The 17,328-nt window shown below is 37.1% G+C and overlaps 1 protein-coding gene across 1 annotated transcript in view; it reads right to left on the reverse strand.

Moving 5' to 3' along the window:
* Nucleotides 1-17,328, reverse strand: part of NOX4 (NADPH oxidase 4) — a 147,851-nt gene that overhangs the window by 21,272 nt on the left and 109,251 nt on the right. The gene's annotated exons all lie outside the window — the stretch shown is intronic.

The following is a 17,328-nucleotide window of genomic DNA, read 5'->3' on the forward strand; positions in this document are numbered from 1 at the left end:
TTTCTGTTTTGTAAATAAGTTCATTTGTATCATTTTTTTTAGATTCCACATATAAGCAGTATCATATGATATTTGTCTTTGTCTGGCTTACTTCACTTAGTATGATAATCTCTAGGTCCACCCATGTTGTTATAAATGGCATTATTTCATTCTGAGCCATTATTCATGGCTAAGTAATATTCCATTGTATATGTATACCACATCTTCTTTATCCATTCATCTGTCGATGGACATTTAGGTCTCATTCTTGCTTAGTAAAAAAACATTAACGTTATTCAGGGAAGCAAAGTGCCCAGCCAAAATACGACATTTCCCAGACTGTCTTGCATCTATTTCGGTTGTGTGACTATGTTATGCCTAATGTGATATAAATGGAAGTGTAGTTAGGAAAACTGGAAGGTTCCTTGAAGGAAGCTGTCTCAGTTGAAAGTCGCATCTCTATCCCTGTTCCCTTCTTTCCTCCTTCCTGGTGCCTGAAATGTTGACTTGATGGTCTAAACACTTATGATGACTATAAAATTGCCATACCCTCTATGGACTGCCTAGTTCCAGATATCTTTATGTTAAAAAAAAAAGACCCATATATATAAAACACTGCCATTTTAAAGCTTTTTTACTATTACAAAAAAAGACTTTCTTAAAAAATAGTAACTGTCCAGGGCTTCCCTGGTGGCGCAGTGGTTAAGAATCTGCCAGCCAATGCAGGAGACATGGGTTTGAGCCCTGGTCCGGGAAGATCCAGAGCAATTAAGCCTGTGCACCACAACTACTGAGCCTGCGCTCTAGAGCCCGTGAGCCACAACTACTGAGCCCGTGTGCCTAGAGCCCGTGCTCTGCAACAAGAGAAGCCACCTCAATGAGAAGCCCGCGCACCGCAACCAAGAGTAGCCCCTGATCGCTGCGACCAGAGAAAAGCCTGTGCGCAGCAACGAAGACCCAACACAGCCAAAAATAAAATAAATAAAAATTAAAAATTAAAATTTTAAAAAACCTAGCAATTTAATTAAAAATACAGTATATAAAGGTAAAAAAAATACTTTTTCTTAGTTGACATTAAGTGGATAATAAAACTGAACAACTTTATAGTGTTTTAAAGTTTACAAAACACATCTCTATAAAGTTCTGATTTGATCTCAGATCAATCCTGTGTTTGGCAAAAATGGACATTCCTCCACATATTCTATCTGGGTTGATGTCAAAGGAAATGTTATTTTTAATGAAATTTCGGAATATAACAAGCCTCTGGGGTAGTGAGATTTTTATAAGAGAATAGCTATCTTTGAACTAAATTAGACAGCCCAAAGATTATTTTTCTAACCAAAATAAATTTATAGGCCTAATCTTTCTGTTTATGTAAAGATACTACAATGTAAAACCAACAGCTTTTTCCTTGACTATTCTGACGTCAATAGAGCTATGTGACTGGCACAGTGCTACATGCTTTAGATGAATTATTTGTAATTATTAAACAAGAGTTAAGTGGTATTATTCTACTTCTTCAGTTAGGAAGCTGAGGTTCTAGAAGTTTAAATATTTCCTCAAGGTCACACATCTAAGAAGTGGTTTATATTGACCACCAGAATGAACTCCATTTCTATTTATGAAACCAAAAAAATCAAAACTGTTTTCTTAAAAAAGGAATTCATTCTAATCCTTTCAACCAGAGAAATAATGAATTGAACCTTTTTTTCACTGAATATTAACTCTATGTCTGAAAATATTTTTACCTTAAAGTCTATTTTATCTGAAACAATATTTCTTTGGTTAGAATTTCTCTGCTGTATTCTTCACCTTCTTTAACTTTTCAGCCTGTCTTTACCTTTATGTTCTGAGCAAATCTCTTGAAAACAGCTTATTGCCCTGTTTCATTTTCTTATTCCAGTCTGACAGCCTTTTCCTTTGAACTGTAGAATTTAGTTCAGTGATGTTGAATTACGTACCACAATATCACCTGTACTGTTTGTCCAACTTTTTGTTTCTTCCCCTCTTTTTTTTTTTTTTTTTTGACTACTTTTATGTTAAGTGTTGGTCTCTGCTTTTACCTTTCTGTAAGTAAATTACGATTTTTCCTAGGGTGAATTTATTTTTATTATGTTGCTTGAGATTCATTGATATCCCTGAATTTGAGCTATTATTTCTTCAAATATTACATCTCCTTCACTCTCTCTTTTTCTCTTTTTGAACCTCTAATGTAAAGGAATGCATGAACCTCTCACTCCATCCACCATACCTCAACCTTTCTTTCATATTTTCCATGCCTTTGTCTCTGTGTGTTGCATTCTGGATAATTATTTCAGTTCTACTTGACAATTCATTATTCTCTCCATGGCTGTGATAAACTGCTCAAGTTTATGATATTGTATCTCTCACTTCTAGAAGGTCTATTGGCTCTTTTTCAAAAGTGTTTTGAGAAATTTGATTGTCCTTTGTCTCTTAATCATTATTTTAATACTCTCCTTTATTTCTTTTGACATATTAAACATTTGCTTTATACTTTTTAAATATACATTTTTACTAACATGTGATATGTTTCATTTTTTACAAAATACGAGCTCTTTGGTGCCTCATGTATAGGAATACTTTGAGGATTAAAATGTGTCCCTCCAAAAGAGTATTTTCATTTTCCTCTTCCAGGCCACCAAAGGATGCCGTGAATCTGGAATCACTTTAAACTAAATTTTTGTCTCTGTGTTTAGTGGGCTATATACATATTGTGAATTCAGTGTTTCAACTCAAGTGAGAGGGAGCTTGTGGTTACTAAATATCAGGGGAGATTTCTTTTTTCTTTTTTTTTTTTTTTTTGCGGTACGTGGGCCTCTCACTGTTGCGGCCTCTCCCGCTGCGGAGCACAGGCTCCGGACGCACAGGCCCAGCGGCCATGGCCCACGGGCCCAGTCGCTCCGCGGCACGTGGGATCCTCCCGGACCGGGGCACGAACCTGCGTCCCCTGCATCGGCAGGTGGACTCTCAACCACTGCGCCACCAGGGAAGCCCCAGGGGAGATTTCTTTTCTAATTCCCTTCAGAACCAAGGACAAAATAAGTCAGGAGCCGACTGACTTCTGCCAAGCCGACTATTTAATCTCTAGTTTATCCACTGGGCCATTTGCAGGGGTCTCTGATCTGCTCTCCAACCCTCTTCAGAGCCCAGGACTTATCTCTTGTCCACCACCCATATGGCCTGTTAAAACCAGCTCTAACTTTTGGGGATAAATACATATGATGTTACGAGCAAATAGAGGCTTTAGCATTCACTTCACTTATTCATCTAGGTAGGACATTCCTTATGGGTTACGACCCCAAGCAATTATTTTTATCTCCTACCATATCAAACATGTATTAAAATTACTAATGTTTGTGTGCTTAGATTTTTAGGCTTTCTATACTAGTAAGGTTATTATTGAGCATCTAGTGTGCTATATTATGTTTATTTTTCACTCTTAAATACACACATACACATACATAAACATATAGGTGGATCCTCACTATTGGAATTAGTTCCTATAGAAAGTTAAGGAGAATTTGTTTTTGCCCTTTGATTTTTTTTTTTTTTTATTGTGCTGGCTAACTTAGGCTTGATCTGCTAATATGTGACTTGAAATGCTTATTAATATGCAAAAACTAGTTCAAATAATATAAAAGAAAAGCTACCAAGCTCTTCAAACTGTGCACACACTAGGTAGTTAACTGGAAACATGAATTATAAGCTGACCAACCCCTAGTGAATCTTCAGGTAAAACACCTAGCCAAATTTCACACCCCATTCCAACATATATTTAAACCCATCTGCAAGCCACACTAAAATAAAATTACCTCTGAAAGCTTTTAGAGGGAATATATTCGGTTAAAATAAACACTTTAAGATTGAGTTTAGATCTTTAGTTTAGACTTTTATACTACATCAGCCTTTCCAACAAAGAGTGCTATTTTTTAAATTGTATTTAATTTGGAATGTTATTTATTAAGATGATAACCAAATCTTTTTATTTTCTGTCCACTTATCTGCATTTAGGTGCAAATATTTTACAATTTCTTTTTCTCAAACAAATCATTCCATCCCTTTCCTAGCTTTCTTCTTTTTTCCACATGGCAACTTATCTCCTGCTGAAAGCAAGGTATATAGCTCGCTGGCTTAGTTGCTGGCTAATTTTAGTGTGAATAAACTCTTAAACCTCAAATTTATTTATGCTATATTTTGTTTTGTCATTTCTTTTCCATTAGTGTAGAGAGCTCAATTCAATTAAGAAACAGAAGTAAAATGTCATTATTATGCATCTTGTCTTCACAGGCAAAAAAAAAAAAAAGAGAGGGTAGGGGAAGAAACAGAAAACGTGGGACAAATAATGAGTACAAAATAATTCTGTAGAATGTAATTCAACATAAATGAACGAACATCTTCAGCTCAACGGGAAAGACTGTCAGACTAAAATAAGACAATAAAATTGAGTCATGGGTTTTTTCAAGAGAATCAGCTAAAAGATAGGGTACAAAAAAGTTGAAAGTTAAAGAATAAAGATATAGGAGGAAAATTTATTCGAAAGTAAAATATTTGTAGTTAACACTTAGTTCAGATAAAACAGACTGTAAGGAAAAAACATTGTTACAGATATTATGTTACTAATCATTGGTAATTCAGCTCGGTGGGGTGTGCTTTCAGATTTTCCTTTGTTATCAAAGATAGGTGACCATGAGGCAAGAGACTTCTTTATTCTACTCTCTTCTTTTCTGTACAGCATGCTGAGTACTCCTCTCTTCCCTGGTTACAGATGTGATAAAATTTGACCTTGAAAGGAAGGAAAAGCCTTTCATTAGGCTTTGACTAATATGTGGTATATTTCCATCCAAAGTGTGGTTCTTGGACCAATAGCATTAATTTTATATGAGAACTTGTTAGAAGACAGAATTTTAGATCCACCCTCAGACTTACTGAATCAGAATCTGTGTTTTATTGAGGCCTCTGGGTGGTTTGTAAACACATTAAAGTCTGAGAAGCACTGCTCTAATGCGTCTTTCCAGAGAATTCCATTAATGCTGATAATAAAGTGAGACTTTTCCCTCTTTCTTTTGTATTCTGTGAATATTATCTTCTTCGTGACTTTATAGAAAGTGATGATTCAGTTATTTCAAGATCTGGAGGGTAATGTCTGCTACCTGAACGTGAATCTTCTCCAAAATTGTACGATCAATAAGGAATGCCAATAAAATCATACATAATTCATATCAGCATTACCAGGAGACAGAGAATAACTATTGTAGAAAAATGATCACTAAATACCAACAGAAAAAAAGAAAGTGGTTGAAAAGGAAGACAGGCAAGTAATGTCATATACATATATATAACTGTAGACTCTGAAATCAAAACCAGAACAATGACACAGAACTATATTTAAAAATATAATCCAAGAAAGTAAGAGTTCAGAAATACCATCAACAAAATCTCAACTATAAAGTTAGACAGCCTTTGGGAATTAAGTGTAATATTACCATATTTTGTGAGTATATGGATTTTAATGTTTTGTCTCACCTTCCTCTGCCATCATTTTTCTCCTCCCTAGGTGATTCTGGAATAACAGAACCCCAAAATGCTGGATTTCAGCTGTGATACAACTTACCAGCTGCAATATTTTTCAGACAGGAAGAAATAATCACTCTACTGCTATAAGTTTCTATCATTCTAGCTTCTATGCTTACTCTTTGATTGACTAGAGGTTTTTAATCAAAAAGAGGTAAATATAAGATAAACTCATAGAATAAATGGGTGTAACAAACAAAATACTACACATGAAAGTGCTTTGAAAACAATAAAATGCCGTAAAAAATAAAACATATTTCTATAAATACAGCTAGCCCTATTGTCTAGGAATCACCAGATTTCCTCCTTGGGTTTTACTACTAACTCAAAAACCCAGGAAAACCAGGACACTGTTAAAATAGTTTAGCTCAGTTGTTATTTCTAGTTGCTGGCGTACAATAGGCACTAAAAAATTTTGGTTGAAAGAAGTACTGAAAGAATAAAATATGCTCAACACGTTCATTTGCCTTTAATTTAGAGACAATACACTTGCAACCTCATTCACTAGAGGGGAGAATGCTCACAGTAGGGTAAAATTTTCTGTTCTCAAAACTTTCACAGCAATTACTTTCAGTACAGAGATTTTAACAGCAAAAAATAGCCGTTTAAAATCCAAGTAGGAGGGAAAATTGCAACTTAAAAGAGCTATTAAAGAAAATTTAAGGAAGATGAATAAAACTATGTGTTTACTACATAGTAATATAGTAAATTAGAATGTAGGCTCTAAATCGAGTTTAAATCATGGCTTCAGCAGCTAGGAGCTATGTAACCTTGAGCAAGTTACCTATCACTTCGTACCTCAATTACACTCTTTGTAAACAGAAGGTTATGTAAATAATACACACCTCACTGGTTATTGTAAGGATTAAATGAGATAATTCAGGCAAGGTAAAGACCACTGGTTGTCTACCCTTTATCTGTTTTCTCTCCCTTATTCCCAATTGGTGGTGGCGTTACAGTAATGTATCCACTTAAGAAAAAAAAATGACTATATTTCCCACCCTTTCTTACAAAGACATAAGACCCACTTTAGGGTAATATGAAGTAAGATGCTTGGGGTTGGGGTTCTGAGCAGCTCCTTGAAAAGGAGGACGCTGACTCAGCTTGCCTGCACCTTTTATGCCCTCTGCTCTTCTTTCTTCTGTCTGGAAAGAGAATACGATGGCTGAAGCTGAAAGAGGCATCTTGCAATCGAGAGAAGGAAAGGGGAGTTGCAGACACCTCAGATGTAACATGCTGACCCTGGATTAATATAAGCCACCACTTACCTTGGTACTTCTTGTCACATGAGAAAAACAAGCCCTCATCACTTTTAGCTAAGTTTCTGTTTTATGTAGCTGAATGCAAATATACTTGATAAAACTTTTATCATGGTGCCTGGACATAGTAAGTGTGTGATAAATGTTAGATTTTATTATTAAGAATAAAGCGTTATAATTTACATACATTTAATGCTGATGCAAATGTACATTTCTGGAAAATTATTTGCCTTTGTTATCTTCATCTGATTAACTTTTACTTTAAAAGTGATTCTAATTTAAAAAAAAAATCAAAAACTATCTCAGACCCTTACCTCCCAAAACCTAAAATAAGGTATCATAATAATAGATATTCCTCATTGAACATTTAATTTAACCCAGGACCTACCTAAATGTTCTATATACACCTTCACTCCTAATTCACACAACAACCTTTACAGGAAGGTATAATCTCCCTTTTACTGGGGTGGGAACAAAAACTCAATATGTTAAGTAATTTTCTCAAGGCCAGGTTTCTATTAAGAAGCGTTACTAAATTTCTTGTAAGACTGACTCCAAAGCTCATCTTCTTAATGATCACATATTAATGATTACAGTCAATTAGAAATTATTTTGGTTAGGGATAATACATAAAGGCAAAACAAAATATGAAAAGGGCACATTGTATCAAGGAACTCCTGGAAATTCCTGCTTTGCAGGATGGAAGGGTTCAGAGCCATCCTTCATATAACAGTTGTTTCTGGGAAAAAGGTGAATGTGATTAACTGTTTCCCTGGAAAGGACAGTTGCAGTTTTGGACTATTCCTTTCCCAGGAAGTAATCATATCAATAAAAACAACAAGGAGTGGGAGGGAGTTAAAAAGCTTGAGAAAGTCTTCGAAATCTTTCTATCTTTCTCTAATGGTCCTCAAATGCTAGTGTGCATCAGAATCATTTGGAGGGCTTGCTATAAAACACAGAGTGCTGGCCTCCACCCCCAGATTTTCTAGGTCAGTAAGTCTGGGGTAAGGTCTGTGTTTGTAACAATATCCCATGTGACATTGATGGTTCTACAAGAGCAGGTAGGAGGATAGAGAGCGAGCTGGTGCAGGTGGGGATTTTAAATATGGTGACCCAGGCAAGCCCTTAACATTTAAGTTAAGACTTGGTGGGAGGTGGTGGGTAGTGGTCCACACTGCTTAGACTTTAGGAACAACTTAAGGAAGAAAACTTCATCAGCAGAGGGCTAAGAAATCTCCGTAATTAACGGGTGAGTGATTAATACATAATACAATCTCATGCATAAATAAAAGCGACATTGTTCGAAAAACTGCTTTGATGTCTGTTTCTTGGAGTTCTGAATCATTTAATCAAGATTTTCCAACAGAAATTGTTAATTAATTTAGGGGCTGCAAGGAGAAAAATTCTTTGGCTAGAAGTTCCATAACAAGTATATTATCAAAATTATACTACCATAACCATTATGAATAGATTAATTTTTAACTGCTTTTTTAATATTCATTTTTACTATAGGTTCATAAACTGTTTCTAAAATCATGGCTTAACTTTGATAATATCTCACACTTCTAGAGCTGAGAATATTGTTGAGGAGATATATATCACCTTATGCAAAAAGGAGGTTGTTTCTATCCAAGGATGTTAAGATAGGATTTTAAGATTTTTAACAAAGGAAGAACTTCAGGCCACTTTCTCTCTCAACTGATAGACAATTTCTGAGTCAAAGACAAATAAAAAATTAAAAAACTAAAAACAGCTGATGCCTGAGAAGATGTATGACAGCTGAGAATGCAGGATGAGGCGGAACAAAGAAAGTAAATGGTCTCAAAGGCACTAGATGGAGAATCCAACCAATATGCTTAACTTAATCTCCTAGAAAGTGTTTACTTCCTCAACTCGTTCTAAGATTTCAGCTTCCTGACCTCCCAGCTACAGGTTCTTCTTGGCCCCATCCTTGAACCAGTTCTTATTTGAGTCCAGAACCAGTTATTCTCTCACTCAGCACGGAGGCGTCCTTATTCCTTGTCCATTAGTCTTGTGCTAACAGAGTTCTTTGACTTATCATATGTCTGAGCAGAATGTTCACAATTTCAGCAATGCCTCAGTTTTTGTAGAACTGTTCGGTGTTTTGTTTTTTTTTTGGTGGTCCAACTTGCTTTTGCAGTCCTGATAGCAGGGTTTTTACTTGTGAATTCCAGCCCAGGGGCTGGGACCTACTATCTATGGATAGATCAGCTTAATTTTGACATTATGCTTGCCTAGATTCGAAAATATTCAAGAATTAAGAATCCTAAAAATATCAATTTTTTTAGATCTCCTGCCAGCCGGGTGTTGGAATATTATCTACTAAATAAAAGAAAACCTAAGTTTAGGGATGAGAAAATGAGAGAAAGTAATCCTTTAATATTATGTACATTATGAAGAATGTTATGATTAGCTGTGATTGTGGAAACTACTAGAACAGCTGTGCATCCGTCATAAGCAGGCCCACAATAGAAAGAGTCCCTTCCTGAGTAATCACTGTTCCATCAGATCCCATCACCCAGAGCCATCATTGTTGGGCAGAACATGTCTGTTCTGGCAGGATCTAGACTGGAATGAAGGGATAGAACCTCACCACCCTGCCCTGAGGTGAGGCATAGCTTTGGGAAAAGGTGGAACAGAGCTGGGAATGGGGATACTAATGAGAATTCACATTTGCAAAAAGTCAGGTACTTTACATCATTTTATTTAACAATCACAAAGCTTTACGAGGTAGAATTATGCCAGGCACTGTGTGTTCCTCAGAGCAACACTAGAGGGAAGGTACTTATCTGTCTATCTACCCACCCATCCCTAGTTCCTGACACAGAGCTCCTAAACTCTTCTACATATGGGTACTAAGAAAATCTTTTATTCTAGTATTTAGTCTTTGACTCTTATTCCTGACACAGAGCTCCTAAGACCTTTGTAATTTCCTCAATGTTAGGAGCCTCTGGCACAGAGTTCCTATATTCTTGGAATTTCCTGATTCTACGAATGTCTCTTGTTCTGATGAGACAATTCTTGGTGGGCTCCAGGATGCAGCTGGTCACCAGAAATGCCAGGCCATGATTAGAAGCTTGGAAGTTTCAGCTCCACCCCCGCTATTCTCTGGAGGGGGGAGAGGAGCTGGAAATGAAGTTAATAACTGACCATGCCTCTGTGACGAAGCCTCCATAAAAAGGGGTTTAGAGAGCTCCCAGGTTGATGAACACATCTACATGCCAAGGGGGTGGTGCACGCCAGCTCTATGGGGACAGAATCTCCTGCACTTGGGACACTTCCAGACTTCACCTTATGTATCTCTTCATCTGGCTGTTCGTCTGTATGCTTTTTCATATCCTTTATTGTATAATAAATCCGTAGGCGTTTCCCTGAGTTCTGTGAGCAAAGGACAGAATCCAAGGAGAGGATCATGGGAACCCTGATTCGTAGATAATTTGGGCAGACGCTGTAAGACGCTTGGGAACTTACTACTTGTGATTGGCATCTGAAGTGGGAGTGAGCAATCTTAGGGGACTGAACCCCTAAGCTGTAGGGTCTGCAACTAACTCTGGTTAGTGTCAGAATTGAACTGAATTGCCAGACACCCATCTGGTGTCAAAGAATTGGTTGGTGTGGAAAAAACTCCCACGTACCTGGTGTTAGAAGTATTGTATGTGAGAGTAAAGGAGAAACAGGGAGTTTTTCCTGTAGTGCTAATATTGTATTTGAAATAGAGGGGAAAAAAATCATGTTCAGAAAGACCTCCCACTTGTCCTCAGTCACGGGGACAGTAAGCCAGCATGCGATACAAGTGAAACTGCTTGAATTCCTTCCTTAAAGTCCTTCCTCTTCCCTTCCCTCCCCTCACCCTTTCATCCTCTACCTCCTCTTCTTTTTGTCCAATAGTCATCCCATTCTGCTGATTGTGCCTCCTAACATTCTCAGACATCTATCTGCCTTTCCCTATCCTTTATCACTTCCCTCCTGAATATGAAATATGATCTCTCAATGAACCACCCACTTTCAGGTTCCATATGCTGTTATACTCTTTGTTCCATCTATAAAAAGCCTCTTCATCTGGTTCCATAGCACTTGTCAAGATTTTCCCCAAAGGGAAAATTAAACTTTACATGAATTGCCTAGACAGGAAGGCACTTTATCTTCACTTCTCCGATTGAATTTAGTACTTCTCTATAATTTATAGGACTTATCATATTGCTATAATTAATTTCTCCATTAAACTCTGATTCTGCTTTTCCCCAATGGGACTCTAGGTCCCACAAAGCCATATACTATGTCCTAATCATTTTTGTATTTTCAGTAATTATGACAGCTTCTGGTGCATGTAGTTTTTGAATAAATATTTGAAGAATGGAAAAATGGACAGATGAATAAATGAGAGGCAGTATAGCACAATTAGGTATAATTTGGGGGCCAAACAGACCTGGGTTTGAGACCCAGCTCTGCCATGTGACTTTGGATAAGTCACTTAACCCCTTTAAATTTTAGTCCCTTAATCTGTAAAATTTGTAAAATTGGGAAAATGGTCCTACCTAACTCATAGGGGATGGTAAAGATTAATAATGCATATAAAGCACATAACACAATCCTGGCATGTAAAAAGTGTTAAATGTTGCTATTTTTTATTATGAATGAGAATAACTTCACTCAGGTAACAAATATATTACAAATGTGCAGATTGAACAAAAATTACTGAAGTGGGAGGGAGGGTCTCTGGAGGAAGAGGAACTCAAAACTTTCTTTGGGAAGAGAAAGGAAGACAATTTGGAGAATAGATGACATCTGGAAAGGTCATCTGAGGCTCTGCAATTTAAGTATATTACTCAATATCACTGTTTTAAGCCATTTTTAAACAGCCCATTGGAAATGACGTTAAGTTGAGACATTGCTTTTATTGTCCAAATAATCAAGGTTGTCCTCTGGTGGCGAACCAAGCCAAAAAGAAAGAGCTCTGAATTTTGTCATAAATAGTATTCCCCTCTCTAAACAGTTCTGACATTAAGCATTCCAGAGAATTTGATCTTTATGAGAACGAAATAGAGATACGTGACATTTTGTTCCTGTTTTCCACAATATTTTTATATGTATTATGATTAAACTTTCAGAGCCATTGGAATATGTTTTGCTGGCCTAATTGCCAACATGGTTGCAAGTCATTTGTGAGTGAAATTATGCCAAATGTCTTCAACCGTTTTACATCCCGAAGCTGCATTTACAAGGATAAGAATATTTATAGCTACCCTCTATTCTAAATACATTATAAACCTAAAGCCTTCACAGTTAATAATGATGATGACAGCTAAGAAATGAGCAAAAAAACTTAAGCTCATTATCTCCATTTCTTTCCTCTAACCTATGAATCAATATTTACTTTATATTAAGTATGCATTCATTTCCTGCTTTTCACTCATCTATTTCTGACACATCTACTCCTGCTCTGCGAATTTTCATGGTGCAATGTCTTCTATGACATTCTGATGAGAATGGATGTGCCCGGTTTTGGCAATGGGTCACCTTTGAATTCAGGAATGTAAGAATGTGACTAATTAGCGTGATTATAATTTAGAACAACGTTCCCCAGCATCATCGCAGGTAACGTTTTTTTAAAAAATGGCTTACCCTTAAAAAACACACGTACACACACATTTCAAGAACTAGTCAGTTCTCTTCATGAATTCTTTCCCTAAATAAAAGACACCCTTTTCCACGTTTCATTGTCTGTTAGGTGTCTCTATAAGATGCTCAAGATTATAGGGACACTATGCTCACTAGAGAACCCACTCCCAATCCAAATTACCACAGTCCATTCATCAGCCTATATTAACCAGTGTAGCTGAGTCTCACTTAAAGAAGGTCAGCTACATTATCCTCTGTAAATATCACTCTGTGACACCATGTAATATAGGGCAAATAAGTCACTTCTTAACCCATATTTTAGCTCTTAAAATGTATTTCTCACAAATGGAGTCTATATTCAATGAGTCAGTAAAAGAATCAGAATAATCGTAATGTAGTGTGAATGTAAATTGATACAGCCACTATGGAGAACAGTATAGAGGTTCCTTAAATAACTAAAAATAGAACTACCATATGACCCAGCAATCCAACTACTGGGCATATACCATGAGAAAATCATAATTCTAAAAGAGAAAGGTACCACAATATTCATTGCAGCTCTATTTACAATAGCCAGGACATGGAAGCAACCTAAGTGTCCATCAACAGATGAATGGATAAAGAAGATGTGGCACATATATACAATGGAATATTACTCAGCCATAAAAAGAAACAAAACTGAGTTATTTGTAGTAAGGTGGATGGACCTAGAGTCTGTCATACAGAGTGAAGTAAGTCAGAAAGAGAAAAACAAATACCGTATACTAACACATATATATGGAATCTAAAAAAAAAAAAAAAGGTTCTGATGAACCTAGGGGCAGGACAGGAATAAAGACGCAGAGGTAGAGGTTGGACTTGAGAACACGGGGAGTGGAAACGGTAAGCTGGGACGAAGTGAGAGAGTGGCATGGACATATACACACTACCAAATGTAAAATAGATAGCTAGTGGGAAGCAGCTGCATAGCACAGGGAGATCAGCTCTGTTGTTTGTGACCACCTAGAGCGGTGGGATAGGGAGAGTGGGAGGGAGACACAAGAGGGAGGGGATATGGGGATATATGTATACATATAGCTGATTCACTTTTTTATACAGAAGAAACTAACACAACATTGTAAAGCAATTATACTCCAATAAAGATGTTAAAAAAATTATATGGTTATATCTGTAAGTGCCAAAAACTTATCTGGTAGAATTCAGCAGCCAATTCTATGTTTATTAATATAAAAACATAATGTCATTTACTATAAAGCAGATCTAGCTGCTGAAATTTTAGCGACATACAAATAAATTAAACTCTCAAACAATTACTAAAAAAAAAAATCTTAATATAAATAGATATACGGCATTGTGAATAAAAGCAACAAATACTAACGGTTTGATTAAACTTTCAGCTTTCTAGAAATCTTTGTGTGTCACAAAATTACAAATTCCTTGACTTTTAGTTATCTTCAATAATGAATAAATGAGAGTATATCTGAGAATGAATATAAATGAGAGTATTAAAAACCATGAATACAAAATTAGTTTGAATTAGGTCTAGACACACAGATTCCCTGCCCACCTGTATTTACTAATTGGCCCTACCACAACTTTCTCTTCTACCGCAACATTCTTTAAGTGGGTATTGTCTACATGCACAGAGTTTTTGCTCCTATGCTCTTTCCTGGACCAACTCAACACTGCCTAGGCACAGCACAAACAGAATTATATTATCCTTTCTACGTCCCCCAGCATCTCCTAAAATTCTGCCAAACTAGACATTAAATCAGCTATGGGAAGATGAAAATGGTTAATATTCTGTAACTTAAATAAACTAATTGTATTTAATCCAGAATTTTATGTAAATATTTTCAGCCCCAGAATCCTTTAATTAGCGTATTTTCATTTGATAGTTCAGAAAACTGAAGCTCATAAAGATGTTAAGTGGTCACCTAGGTGGTGTCTCACATCAGCATCTCGCAGTAATTTAGAAATATTGAATAAATAGTACTTCCCTAAATATTAATAAGGGTGGGTTGATGAAAGTATCTTGACATAAAAGCTATCCTGCAAGATAAATGAACAACCTATTTCCTATGGTGTTTGGAAACATGCAAATCTAGTTAATTCTAGATGCAATTTTAAATGAATAGCAATAAATAACACCTGCAGCTAAAATGCAGTATTTACTGTGTCAAGCTCAGTTCAAAATATTTTATTACTTCATTTAATCTTTGTATCATGCTTGAGTGGTAAGTATTATTATCTTCCTCCTTTCACACAGGTGGAACTGAGGCACAGAGGGTTAGGTCACCCAGGTCATCGAGTCAGCAGGGAAGGCAATCTGCTTCAGAGTCTGCACACTGAACGGCCGTAATACGGTGTGTGTGGCATCAATGGGTGATCTTTATTTCTTTAATCTGCAGATGTCAAAAAGTATATCTACTCCAAGGGTTAGACACTGACAAAGGATTGTCACATGATGTCTGCTGAATATTAGAATGGATCACATCACTATCAGAAAAGAAATCTAAGAACAAGAAGGATACTTGTAAAGCTAAGGAAACCTAGGGAAACAACTGCAGACAGATGACCAGTTGAGAAACCATTGTAAGTCTCCTTTAAACAATGGTATCAGTCAGACAGTAAGCCTAAGAGGCAGAAAAGCAAGTATCACTGGCCCCTGCGAATAGCAGCTGTGGGCAAAAATACTGAAAGACATGCATGGAGCTCTTCAGGCACCTCCATGCTCCCTGCCAACATGAACATGAGTGATGTACCCATGCAAGGCTTCTCCAGGCACATGTATGTCCCTGTGAGTACTGGGAAGAGACTGGAAGATTACTGCTAGAGATTAAACCTGGATTAATATCTGACACAATGAACAGATAATTCAGATTATGTATTTATTTTGTGACCAGAATTAAGTAAATATTATCATAGCTATGAAATCAGGGAAAAACTAACTCAGGTGAAGTTCAGTAAATACTTGAATAAACTGCCAAACTGATCAAAGAATGAATCATTCAGCATCATGATGAGTTTTGATTAAATATGTGTAAACCAAGCTCTAATTCTTTAATTTGGTGACTGTTTTTTCTATTTCAGATAATAATTTATTCATTCTTTAGCCTGTTGCATACTAGCTAAAGAGAGTAAGTAAAGAGAGTCAGGTTACTCAAAAAGTAGAGGGTACTCCAAGCTTCCACAGGAAGGATCAAGACACCAGCGTACATCAGCTTTTAGGGAAGAGAATACCTAATAAAAACCTGGTACTTCCTTATTCTCTGGGAAGATGAGGCACATTGCTTCAACCAATTAATACACTTGTGGCATCTAAGAAAAAGTCTATCCCATTTAAGAAAGAGTTATCAAGATGCTAAAGAAGAATAAATTCCTAAAATCATATCTAGCATGTGGTTATTTTGAAAACCACTTATTAACATAGGCAGAACACTCTATGACATAAATCACAGCAAGATCCTTTTTGACCCACCTCCTAGAGAAATGGAAATAAAAACAAAAATAAACAAATGGGACCTAATGAAACTTCAAAGATTTTGTACAGCAAAGGAAACCATAAACAAGACCAAAAGACAACCCTCAGAATGGGAGAAAATACTTGCAAATGAAGCAACTGACAAAGGATTAATCGCCAAAATTTACAAGCAGCTCATGCAGCTCAATATCAAAAAATCAAACGACCCAATCCAAACATGGGCAGAAGACCTAAATAGACATTTCTCCAAAGAAGATATACAGATTGCCAACAAACACATGAAAGGATGCTCAACATCACTAATCATTAGAGAAATGCAAATCAAAACTACAATGAGATATCATCTCACACCGGTCAGCATGGCCATCATCAAAAAATCTACAAACAATAAATGCTGGAGGGGGTGTGGAGAAAAGGGAACCCTCTTGCACTGTTGGTGGGAATGTAAATTGATACAGCCACTATGGAGAACAGTATGGAGGTTCCTTAAAAAACTAAAAATAGGGGCTTCCCTGGTGGCGCAGTGGTTGGGAGTCCGCCTGCCGATGCAGGGGACACGGGTTCGTGCCCCGGTCCGGGAGGATCCCACATGCCGCGGGGCGGCTGGGCCCGTGAGTCATGGCCGCTGGGCCTGCGCGTCCGGAGCCTGTGCTCCGCAACGGGAGGGACCACAGCAGTGAGAGGCCCACGTACCGCAAAACAAACAAACAAACAAAAAAACTAAAAATAGAACTACCATATGACCCAGCAGTCCCACTACTGGGCGTATACCCTGAGAAACCCATAATTCAAAGAGTCATGTACCACAATGTTCATTGCAGCTCTATTTACAATAGCCAGGACATGGAAGCAACCTAAGTGTCCATCAACAGATGAACAGATAAAGAAGATGTGGCACATATATACAATGGAATATTAGTCAGCCATAAAAAGAAACGAAATTGAGTTATTTGTAGTGAGGCGGATGAACTTACAGTCTGTCATACAGAGTGAAGTCAGAAAGAGAAAAAACGAATACCGTATGCTAACACATATACATGGAATCTAAAAAAAAAAAAAAATGGTCGTGAAGAACCTAGGGGCAAGACGGGAATAAAGACACAGACCTATTAGAAAATGGACTTGAGGATATGGGTAGGGGGAAGGGTAAGCTGGGACAAAGTGAGAGAGTGGCACGGACATATATACACCACCAAATGTAAAATAGCTAGCTAGTGGGAAGCAGCGGCATAGCACAGGGAGATCAGCTCGGTGCTTTGTGACCACCTAGAGGGGTGGGATAGGGAGGGTGGGAGGGAGGGAGACACAAGAGGGAAGAGATATGGGGATATATGTATATGTATATATGCATAACTGATTCACTTTGTTATAAAG

This window comes from Globicephala melas, chromosome 8, assembly GCF_963455315.2.
Source record: "Globicephala melas chromosome 8, mGloMel1.2, whole genome shotgun sequence".
NCBI classification, from domain to species: Eukaryota; Metazoa; Chordata; class Mammalia; order Artiodactyla; family Delphinidae; genus Globicephala; species Globicephala melas.